Source organism: Talpa occidentalis, unplaced genomic scaffold, assembly GCF_014898055.3.
Source record: "Talpa occidentalis isolate TD23 unplaced genomic scaffold, MPIMG_talOcc4v2.1 talOcc4.8, whole genome shotgun sequence".
In the NCBI taxonomy this organism is placed as follows: domain Eukaryota; kingdom Metazoa; phylum Chordata; class Mammalia; order Eulipotyphla; family Talpidae; genus Talpa; species Talpa occidentalis.
This window is the reverse complement of record NW_023605194.1, coordinates 11,537,023-11,547,425: the sequence shown is the minus strand read 5'-3', so window position 1 is coordinate 11,547,425 and position 10,403 is coordinate 11,537,023.

Genomic DNA, 10,403 nt, shown 5'->3' with positions numbered 1-10,403 from the left:
TCCCAAGTTCCCACTAAGTCCCTTGGCGCCAGCCCAGTACTCCTTCCTACTTCTCCAGGGGATGAGAAGTCAGCAAAGGCATCTTTATTAGGGATGAAGCATTTTAAATCTTATTACCATTATTATTTCTGGCCTGGTGGTTCCCATACTTCTGTCCTGTGCTCGGCAGGGTGGCCCCAGTAGGCAGTTTCTTCACTGGGGCAGTGCCTTTGTTCTTGGACTTGATTAACTCCAGTATCTTATATAACGTTGATAAGTATTTATAGTAGCCTTGGTTATCTTTGCCTCTGATCTCCCTTAATTTAACTCCATTTCCCCGGAAGCCCTGATTTAATAATAAGCAAGGAAACCTATGTAAATAAAGACCTCAGGTGCAGGGGTTGCTGGGTGAGGGGAGGGCAGGCCCGTCCTGCAGTATCAGAGACTGGATAGCAGGTCTCGCAGAGCACACGCTTCTTCCTTCCCTTAGTCAGCCTCCAAGGATTTCTAAGGGCTTGTTGAAGGAATAAAAATTACTAGGCATTGTGCTAGAGACTGTGCTTGGTGGCATCTAAGAGAAAGCTCAAGTATCAGTGACTTAAATGCTGGGGGACTTATTATTCTCACCTGACTAGTGGTCCTGGGGAGGTGGTCCAGCAGCACCTCAACTTCATCAGTCCCTCCACCTAATCATCAGCCTTCAGCCCCTCTATCTTCGCCTAAATGGACTTTGTCCTCATGGTCATAAGATGGCGGCTTCCATACTTCCAACAAGAGGGCGAGAGAAAAGGCTGCAGTTTTGTAAAGTCTATCATTAGCCATTGATAGATTTCCAGGGAGTCCTACCCAGCAGATTCCACATCTAATTGACCAGAACGTCATGGCCACTCCAACACAAGGGACATTGGGAAATCAGGATTTTCTTGGCTGAAAACACTGCTGAACAAAATCTCTAAGGAAGGAATGACAAACATTGGTAAGCTAGCAATGTCTGCCACTCCTGTTTATTGAGTCCCTACTAGTGGGAGACATTTTCTTAGCAAGAGCCCCGCAGGAAGGTGGTGATATGACAGATGAGACAAGGGTGCTCAGAGAGGTAAAGTCATTTGCCTCAAGTCACACTGCTGGTAAATGCCAGTGCTATGGTTGAGATGCAGACGTGCTAGGCCAGAAACTGGTGCTATTTCCCAGCAGTACCTCTGCTTTTGCCATGGGTTCTCAAGACTCAATCTGCAGCCACATAGTCAGAATCCCTGATGGTCAAGATTTTGACCAGCTGAAAAACTGGGAATGGAAAACTTAGAAGATGCTCTTGTTTTTCCAGCCTGCCTCTGTGTTTGCCTGGTTCTGAGCCACATGCTAATAACCACACATATGGGTTTCATTTCCCCCAGAGCTTGCCCAAGAAAGCCCCCAAAGCAACCCTGCTTGTCACCCTCTGCCCCTTCCCACCAGCCCCCAGTCCCAGCTCACACACAAAGTTGACCCATTCAAACTGGAGACACCCCAGGCAATGCAATTAGGCTGGAGGAGAAAACAGACCCTATTTCAAAAAGGGACTCCCTACCATTTTGAAATAAGACTTCATTAATTGCAGGCCCCTATTGATTCATTACCATGAACAGCCTGGATGGCTTGCCTGTAGCATAACCTTTCTCAACAGAGGGAGCCGGACATTCTTTGCAGATAATCTACAGGGCCCAACAGCAACTATCTGGAATCGGGACTATTCATGCATGAACAATATAGCAGCTCCTTATTGTTACCTGTATTGTTCCCGCACAAAGAGCAGCGGGCAGGTTAAATCTATTTTAGCTGAGAAGGCTCTACAGAAATCCTTGCTACCGAGCATGTGATACTGATCACAGAGTCACATCAGGGAAGAGCAGCTGAAAGGAGAAAGTCATTTTTATTGCTGAACTTGAGAGGCGACAACCTCTCCCCTGCTCTGGCTCCCCAGGACTTAGGCCTCTAAGTAGGAGTGAGGATTTTGTTTTGTTTTGTTTCTAATGCCACTCAATAAGAGTGGGTTTCTAAAGGGGGCGGTGGTGCGAACAGTCAGGGAAAAATAGCATTACACAATGTTGCATTCAGACAACATATGTGAACTCTGGACTCATTCCATTTTAAAAACATGTTCCCAGGGGCATCGAGTGTGCTCGTGAATGATAAGGGAGGGTGTGGCAGCACAGCAGATCGGGGCCAGAAATCAGGGACTTGATTCCACCCTCAATTTGCCTCTCTTCTTCCAGGTGGTGAAAATGCCAGCTCTATTCACCTGCCTGCACCTTCTGGGCAAGGCACAGGATGGCCTTGCACCCTGGGAGTGGAGTACCTGGGAGTGGAGACTGTCTGCAGCAGAGACTTCCCTACACACGTCCAACCTGTGTGAGGACGGGGGGAGATGCAGCTGGGGAGCGTGAGAAGGGGCCTAAGATCTGACTTGTCCAGTTTTCCTGTGCTGGTGGAGACAGGACCAGGGGAGGCTGTGGCTTCCCAGCTAGCTAGTGCTGGGGCTAGAAGCCCACCCACAGCTCTTTCTCTTCCATAGTAGTTTTAGTAAGAAGCACAGTGCTGGGTGGAGGCAAGGGCGTCGAGCAATCGGAATGGATGCGCTTCAGCACGTCTGATAACTGACAATCAGGTCTGCTCCAGACCACAGGAAACCATCACGGTGCCTGTGAAGATTGGATCCTGTGAAAGAGCCTCCAATTGCAAGGCGAAAAGGAGGGAGCAGCCCACAGTCAACCATTTGCCCGCTGGTGCGGTAGGAAGACAGAACCAGGGAAGTAGGTCATACCACGGGTTGCTTGGAATCGTTTATTCCACAAACATCTAGGCAGATGTTTAGAAATAAATAGAGATTACACAAATGAACAAAGCAAAGGCTTCTCAATGAAAACTTGCAAGGGAAGCAACTCCCAACAGTTGCATTTTGGCAAACGCTAGAGCAGGCAGAGGGGTGGGTGGGTAAGTGCTATGGTGGCAAGAAGATGGCGCCCTGAGTGGGGGCGATGCGTGGGGAAGAGGGAGGTGGTAGCTAGAAGCGGGGCATCTGGCGTGCTTGGTTAAGGGGACATATTTGGCCTTGTCTGGTTGGTGCTAAATTAGGGAAACAAAAATCAAGGAAGCTGTCAGTTATTAATCAATCAAACCCTGCTTGTGTAGGGTCTACAGTGGCAGAAGTCCTTGTTTCTCCCTGGGTTGCAGAGGGGCTCTCTGCGAGGCTGGCCGAGGGTGGGCTGGCTTCCTGCACTGCTTATTGCAGACGAGGGGCTGCTGCAGGCTGTGGGTCAACGCCCTGCTTTCTGTACGGTCTGGCCGCTGTGCCTTTGTACCATCAGCTGGCCAGGGCATGCAGTCCTAAGTTGGGGATAGACTCCACTACAGTCCGCTGAATCGTTTCTCCCCTACCTTTCTTCTCCTTGGGAAATGAAAAGTAATTATGCAGTTTCATTTTGATGCGGTTTCTTTATGTCATTTCAAACTATTCCTGCTCCCAAATCACAAAGCCTCAGAAACTGAAAGCTGAAACTGGCTGCTTGGCCTGAGAAGGGCCACGTTGCTTCCTCAGCCACCTCACAGGACAAGGAAATTCAGGGAGTCTCACATCTGCTCCCTTCCTCAGCCCCAGCTTCCCAGGCAAGCAAGCAGAGTCACAGTCAAGTCCATGGAAAATCTGGGATGCTTTTCTTTGGGCTTCGCGCTGCCCCTCTCATGGTCTTGGGTCTGGTGCTATGTACTAATATTGTCTGCAGTACGTGGGGATGTGTGTGTTTAAAAATCACTGTGAATTTATGCAACAGGTATTAATATATATGAAATGTATCCTGTGGACTCTAAGGGGAAGAATAAAAGGTGCACCAGAGGGCCTCCCCTGGTGGGCCGGTTGAGTGCTGTGCTGTGAAGCTGTCCGCAGCCCATGCAGCGCCAGTTCGATCCCCTCCGGCCGGCAAGGATCCCACATGGCGCGGCAGACCTCTCCTGGCGTGCCCGCTGCTCCCCTCAGCAGTGTATTTCATCAGTCTGCCTGTTCTGCTCCCTGCTCTGTCTCTGGTGAATCTTCTTGCCCTCCCACGCATCTGGCCTGTACCCCAGTTCTTGTATAAATAAATAAATAAATAAAATCTTAAAAAAAAAAAAAGGTGCACCAGAAACATTTACAAGAGCAAAACAGTAGCTATGTCCGTATAAGATGATAGAAGAAGTGTTGGAACTGTGGTTGGTGACAGCAAAATTTGAAAACTATTTTTGTTTTAATGTCATCGTAGATCCACATGCAGTTGTAAAAAAAAAAGTGGTACAGTACTCTTCTCTCCCATGGTTGTCATTTGCAAAACCACATCACCTCCAGGATTTTGCTGTTGTTAAAAAGTACAGGTCATCAGGACATATTCCAATTTGCCCAGTTTTAGCTTAGCTTCTGCGTGTGTGTACATGTATGTGTGACTATCTGTGTATGTTTAGTTCTATATAATTTTTTTTATAATAAATTTTATTTTTATATTCCCCCATACAATTGCAAATGCCCCATTCTGACCCCAATCCTTCCCCTCCCGCCCCCCACCCCCCAAAAAGTGTCTCTGGTTCATAGTTTTTTGTTGATTTTGATTTTCACTTTCTTATATTCATTTTCCTGGTCCCTTATTTAAGTTTTCTAGATTCCTGCTATGAGTGAGACCATCCGGTATTTTTCTTTTTCTTTCTGGCTTATTTCGCTGAGCATGATCCCTTCCAGCGCCATCCATGTTGCTGCAAATGGCATGTGTTTATCTTTTTTGAATGCTGAGTAATATTCCATGGTATATATGTACCACATCTTCTTGATCCAGTCATCTATTTTTGGGCATTTGGGTTGTTTCCAAAGCTTAGCTATTGTAAACAGTGCTGCTATAAACATAGGGGTGCAGGTGCTCTTTGGAATGGATGTTTCTGTGTCCTTTGGGTAAATACCTAGGAGTGGAATTGCTGGATCATATGGAAGCTCTATGTTTAGTAGGTCCAGAAATCTCCACACAGCTCTCCACAGTGGTTGGACCAGTTTGCACTCCCACCAACAGTGGAGAAGAGTTCCTTTTTCTCCACACCCTCGCCAACATTTGTTGTTGCTAGTTTTTTTAATATGTGCCATTCTCACTGGTGTAAGATGGTATCTCATGGTAGTTTTGATTTGCATTTCCCTGATGACAAGTGATGTTGAACATTTTTTCATATGCCTGTTGGCCATTTGCATTTCCTCTTCAGAGAAGTTTCTTTTTAGCTCTTCTGCCCATTTTTTGACTGGATTATTTTCTTTGTTGTTGTTGAGTCTCATCAGCTCTTTGCAGTTCTATATAATTTTTAATTAAAAATTGTTAATTATAGTATAATGCACATAAGACAAAATTTACCATCTTTGCCATTTTTTAAGTGTACAGCTCAGTAGTGCTAAGTACATTGATATTATAGTGCAACCAATCTCCAGAGCACTTCATCTCACAAAAATGGAGCTCTATATCTATTGCTCTATGCAAATTTATCATGTGTACATTCTCGTATCCACCACAGTCAATATAGAACATTTTTATTACCATGAGCCTTTGCTATTGCCCGTTTATAACCCCACACACTCACCTCTCTCTTGCCCTCACTCCATCCCAAATCCACTGATCTACTAATTATCAACCACTAATATATACTCCATTCCCATAATTTTGTCATTTCAAGAATGCCATATAAGTAGAACATGTAAAGGTAGGTATCATAGGTAAATGTATATATAGTATTTAAACTATTTGGATTGCATTTTTAAAACTCAGTATTAGTCTTTGGAGTTTTATTCAAGTTTTTGAATATATCAATAGTTAGTTCCTTTTTATTGCTAAATAATATTCCATGGTTTGGATATACCACAGTTTGTTTCACCATTCACCCACTGAAGAGCATCTGGGCTATTTCCAGATTTGGATTTGGGGTATTATGAATAAAGCTGCTGTGAACATTCATGCACAGTTTCATGAGAAACTGCCAACTATTTTTTCTGAGGCAGAACACCATTTTACATGCCAACCAGGAGTGAATGGATGATTCAGTTTCTCTACATGCTCTCCAGTCTTTGGAGTTGGTCTTGTTTTCTATTCTAGTCATTCTGGTAGGTATAGAGTGATACAGTGTCGTGTTTATCGTTTGTATTTTTTTTTAAGATTTATTTATTTATACAAGCACTGGGGCACAGGCCAGAGGCGCAAGAGGGTGAGAGAATCCACCAGAGACAGAGCAGGGAGCAGAACAGGCAGACGGACTGAAAACACTGCTGAGGGGAGCAGCGGGCGAGACAGGAGAAGTCTGCCACGCCATGTGGGTTTCTCCCTGGCTGGCTGGAAATTGGACAAGCACCGCGGAGGCTGCGGACAGCCCCACAGCACTGTGCTCAACCTGCTGCATCACGCAGGCAGCCCCATTTGTATTTTTCTAAGGACTGATGATGTTGAACATTTTTTCACATGTTTATTTGGCATCTGTACATCTTCTTTGGCAAAGTGTCTCTTCATGTTTTTTGCCCATTTACTAATTGAATTATTTTTGTCTCTGGGGTTTGAGAGTTTTAAAAATATATCCTAGACACTAATCCCTTGTCAGATATGTGTTTTAGTTATATTTTCCTTAAATGGTTTTAAGAGATTGCATAGACTTGCTCATAAACTCTTATAACCCTACTTTCTTATAAGATTTTTAAATATTTGAACCATAAATTTTCCAACCATAGAGTTTTGGAGACAACAACATTTTTGTTGGGGAAGACCACCATCTGCAAATAAACCTACTCTGGAGGCTGAGTTGAATAAGCAGGCTGGGAGCTTCATCTTTCTCAAGCTGCAACATCAACACCAGCTGTTTTGATAGACTCTCTGAAAAGGAATTTTTTCTCCCTTCCGAAAATGTGCTTCCTCAGTAACTTGTTAGTATGCAATTTACTTTCTTCTCTACCCATTTAATCAGACTGGAAAAGTCCATGCCCATGTCTGGAAAAGTCTATACATTACAAATATTTCAGGCATCATTCTGAGACTCCATTTATTCTTCATTTCCTCATTATTTTTCAATTTAGCACAAAAACTCAATAAATATTCTCAAATGAGTGATCAACATTTTTGTTCAAAGTTTTAGAATGAATCACTTACTAGGAAAATTTTCCTCAACTATATTCCCAGAAATAACAGAGAAGTATTTGCAATAAAGAGGATTCAGTGGCTATATGGGTCTTGGTCTTGGAGACCCCCCAGTGGATATACAGTGAAGATACAGTGAAGGCTTAGAGAAACCCTTCAACCTTTTGAGCCTTTTCTAACTTGGCACGTCCCAAATATTTTTGACCATGAAACATATTTTATTTCATGGAGCAAAAACTTTACCATTTCATACAACCATTGTCCCCGAGAACAGAGTTCAGGAAGCTGGCCCAGGAGCTAGTACAGCGTAGAAAGCCAGAAGAGAATTCTGTTGAACAAGGAAAGAGAGATGAGAAATTGAAGGGCATGAGAATGGAAGCTAAGGGCACTGTGGCCTTGTCAGAATTTGAAGTACAAAGTATAGGAATGAATGAGTCTTGATTCTAAGTAAGGGCCAAGTTTGATAGAGGACCTTGTCTACCATACTGTGGAGCTTGGATGTAACTGAGTACACACTGGGGAGCCTGAACTCTCTGAACAGCAGAATAATGTCATCAGATTTGAGGTCCTGATGGTCAGGTGAAGGATGGATTGGAAGAGGGAAGTGGGGTGACCAGTTAAGAGACCTCCTTAGTGTTCTGGAACAGAGCATGTGTTGTAATGAACAAGCAGTGCATTGGTGAGATGTAAGAGTGGACAATCTGTGATCCAGCATGTTGTCAACCTCAATCAAAGTCTTGAGAAAATACCCCAAACCTGTTTGAAAGCCTAAGAGCAGAGAGCTTGTCATTGAGAGCAAAGGAGAGGAGACCCATTGAACACTAGTGGCAGGGTAGATGACCTCGTGACAGAGGAAGAGGGGGCAGAGAAGCTGGGATTTTGTTTTATTCCTTCTTGCCACCCATTCATTTGCAGTTTCAAACACAGATTAGGTGCTCAATAAATGTTCTTTGAATGAACGAACATATTGATTTGTTTGTTCAAGGTTGTTTACCCCCTTAAACAAGTTTACCACCTTTCAAAGAGAGATTCTCACAGCAAGAGCAGTCTAAACAAGATGCCCTTGGTGACTTGAATCTTTCCTCCAAGGTCTCATTAAGTTCCAGCCTAAGACGATCTGTTCATTTGTTGAAAACGGAGCCTGAGCTAGGGGGCCTGGGACTTTGGGGGTGTGCACACCATGAAACAAATGACCCTGTCATTAAGGTGAACAGAGGAAGTTCCAAGTTATACCCCAGGCTCTCTACTCCCTCCCACCTGCAGCCCAAATTGTCCCAAAGCATTTGTCCTTCATGGTCAATCCTGAGCGTATTTAAGGGGAAATTTAATCCATATGACTTTGATTCATTTACACTTAACTCATCAAAACACTTACATTTTCCTGGGAGAGTTTTTTGCCCTTTGGGAAGCATTTTCAGATGTGATAAAAAGCCTTTCAAAGATCAGGGAAGCAGTTGGGAGTTAATCATGGATCTGACGCGAGAGGAGGTTGAGGACCAGCCCCAGCTTCCCTTGCACCGATTCAGAGATGGCCAATTTTGGTCACTTTTTCCTTCCTTGATCTTGGAAATGGACTAGGTTAGAGAAAGATGGAAAACTCAGAAGAGAAAGCCTGAGCTGGAAGCAGCGTGGAAGGGGGAGGAAGGAGCCTGGGACCCACACTTTCGCACTGATGGGGCGACCGAGCCCCTCACTCAGACACCTGGACGGTGCTCACATGACCTTGATGTCCTCAGGTTGTGAGAAATGGCTCTAAACCCTGGATCAGTAGATGATTACTGTGTGTGGGGGGGGGGGGTCGGGCCTTGGAGACCCACAATCCTGATCCTCTCGATGTGCATGTGAGAAACCAAAGATCAAGGAAGCAAGATACTAGGGCCATGTGCCCATGTGCCAGGTTGGCACAGTCTCCTACAAGCCCCCCGTACCCCCCACATTCTGCAGACCTGGCCTGGCCCTCACTCCAGCTGGCTAACAAGCTCCTTTCTCTGGGTTCTCCTTAACCTTAGTTGACATTTTCTGTGTGTCAGTTTCCATCACATGCACCCTGTGTACCGCAGTCTGAAACATGACCTTCGGCAAGATACTCAGCCAATCTTAGCCTCGATGGTAAGTGAGCCTGGTGGTCAGGAGTGCAAGATCTGACCTCTGTGGGGGTTCAAATCCCAGCTCATCTGTTTGCTGATTGGCTGATCTTGGACAGGATTTCATCATTCTGCCCTCAGTTCCTCTCTAATAGGACTCTTACAAAGCTGGATTTTATTATTATTTCAGATAATCCTCCCTAACAACTCAGGGATGCCGTTACTCTTATCATCACCACATTGCAGATGAGGAAACTGGAGCCCAGGACAGTGGTTATCTGAAGAAATTGGCTGAGCTAGGATTCAAACTCAGATCTCTCTGACTCCAGAGGAGCGGGTCTCTGGGGCTAATTAGATGATGCTGTTGAGGGTATTTGTTCAGTTTTGTTTATTTTTCTACATGTGGTGTGATTTCTCCTCCATTTTTAATACCTACAGCACAAAACAATCTCGACCGATATTCAATGTCACAAATTTTAGATGAAATTTTCATTGTGTTCTCAGCACCCAATGCACTGATAAATTTGGGGAATGTTTCTATATTAAACAGAATACTTCCAGGCCTAAGAGATGCCAGCTCTAACTCACAAAAGCACCAGAGGAAATATATGATCTCACACGGCTGGAGAAGTCCACGACTGAATTCAGCCACTCAAAACCATCTCTTCTGGGCCTCCCTTGTGGCACAGGCGGTTGAGTGCTGCGCTGTGAAACTGTTCACAGCCTCTGCAGCACAGGTTCGATCCCAGCTAGCGGGAGAGCTACCCACATGGCACAGCAGACTTCTCCTGTCTCGCCCGCTGCTCCCCTCAGCAGTGTATTTCATCAGTCTCCCTGTTCTGCTCCCCGCTCTGTCTCTGGTGGGTCCTCTCACCCTCCCACACATTTTGGCCAGTACCCCAGTTCTTGTAAAAATAAATAAATCTTTAAAAAAAACAAAAAAAAAATCTCTTCTCTTTCCCTCACAGCTGTCTTCAGCCTCAGGTGGTTCTCCCCAGGAGGGAGCAGCATGACCCCAGCATCCCAGGCTGGTGGGCTGCCAGTTTAGCAGCCCCACGAGAAGAGTCCCCAAACACCAGCTAAACCTCAGAACTGAGTTTCTCCTGTCTGGTCAAGGAGACACACCCACACCAACGATTGCTCCTCCAGGGTATGAGGCACAAGGAGGGGGGTCACTCTGGTCATGAGTCCA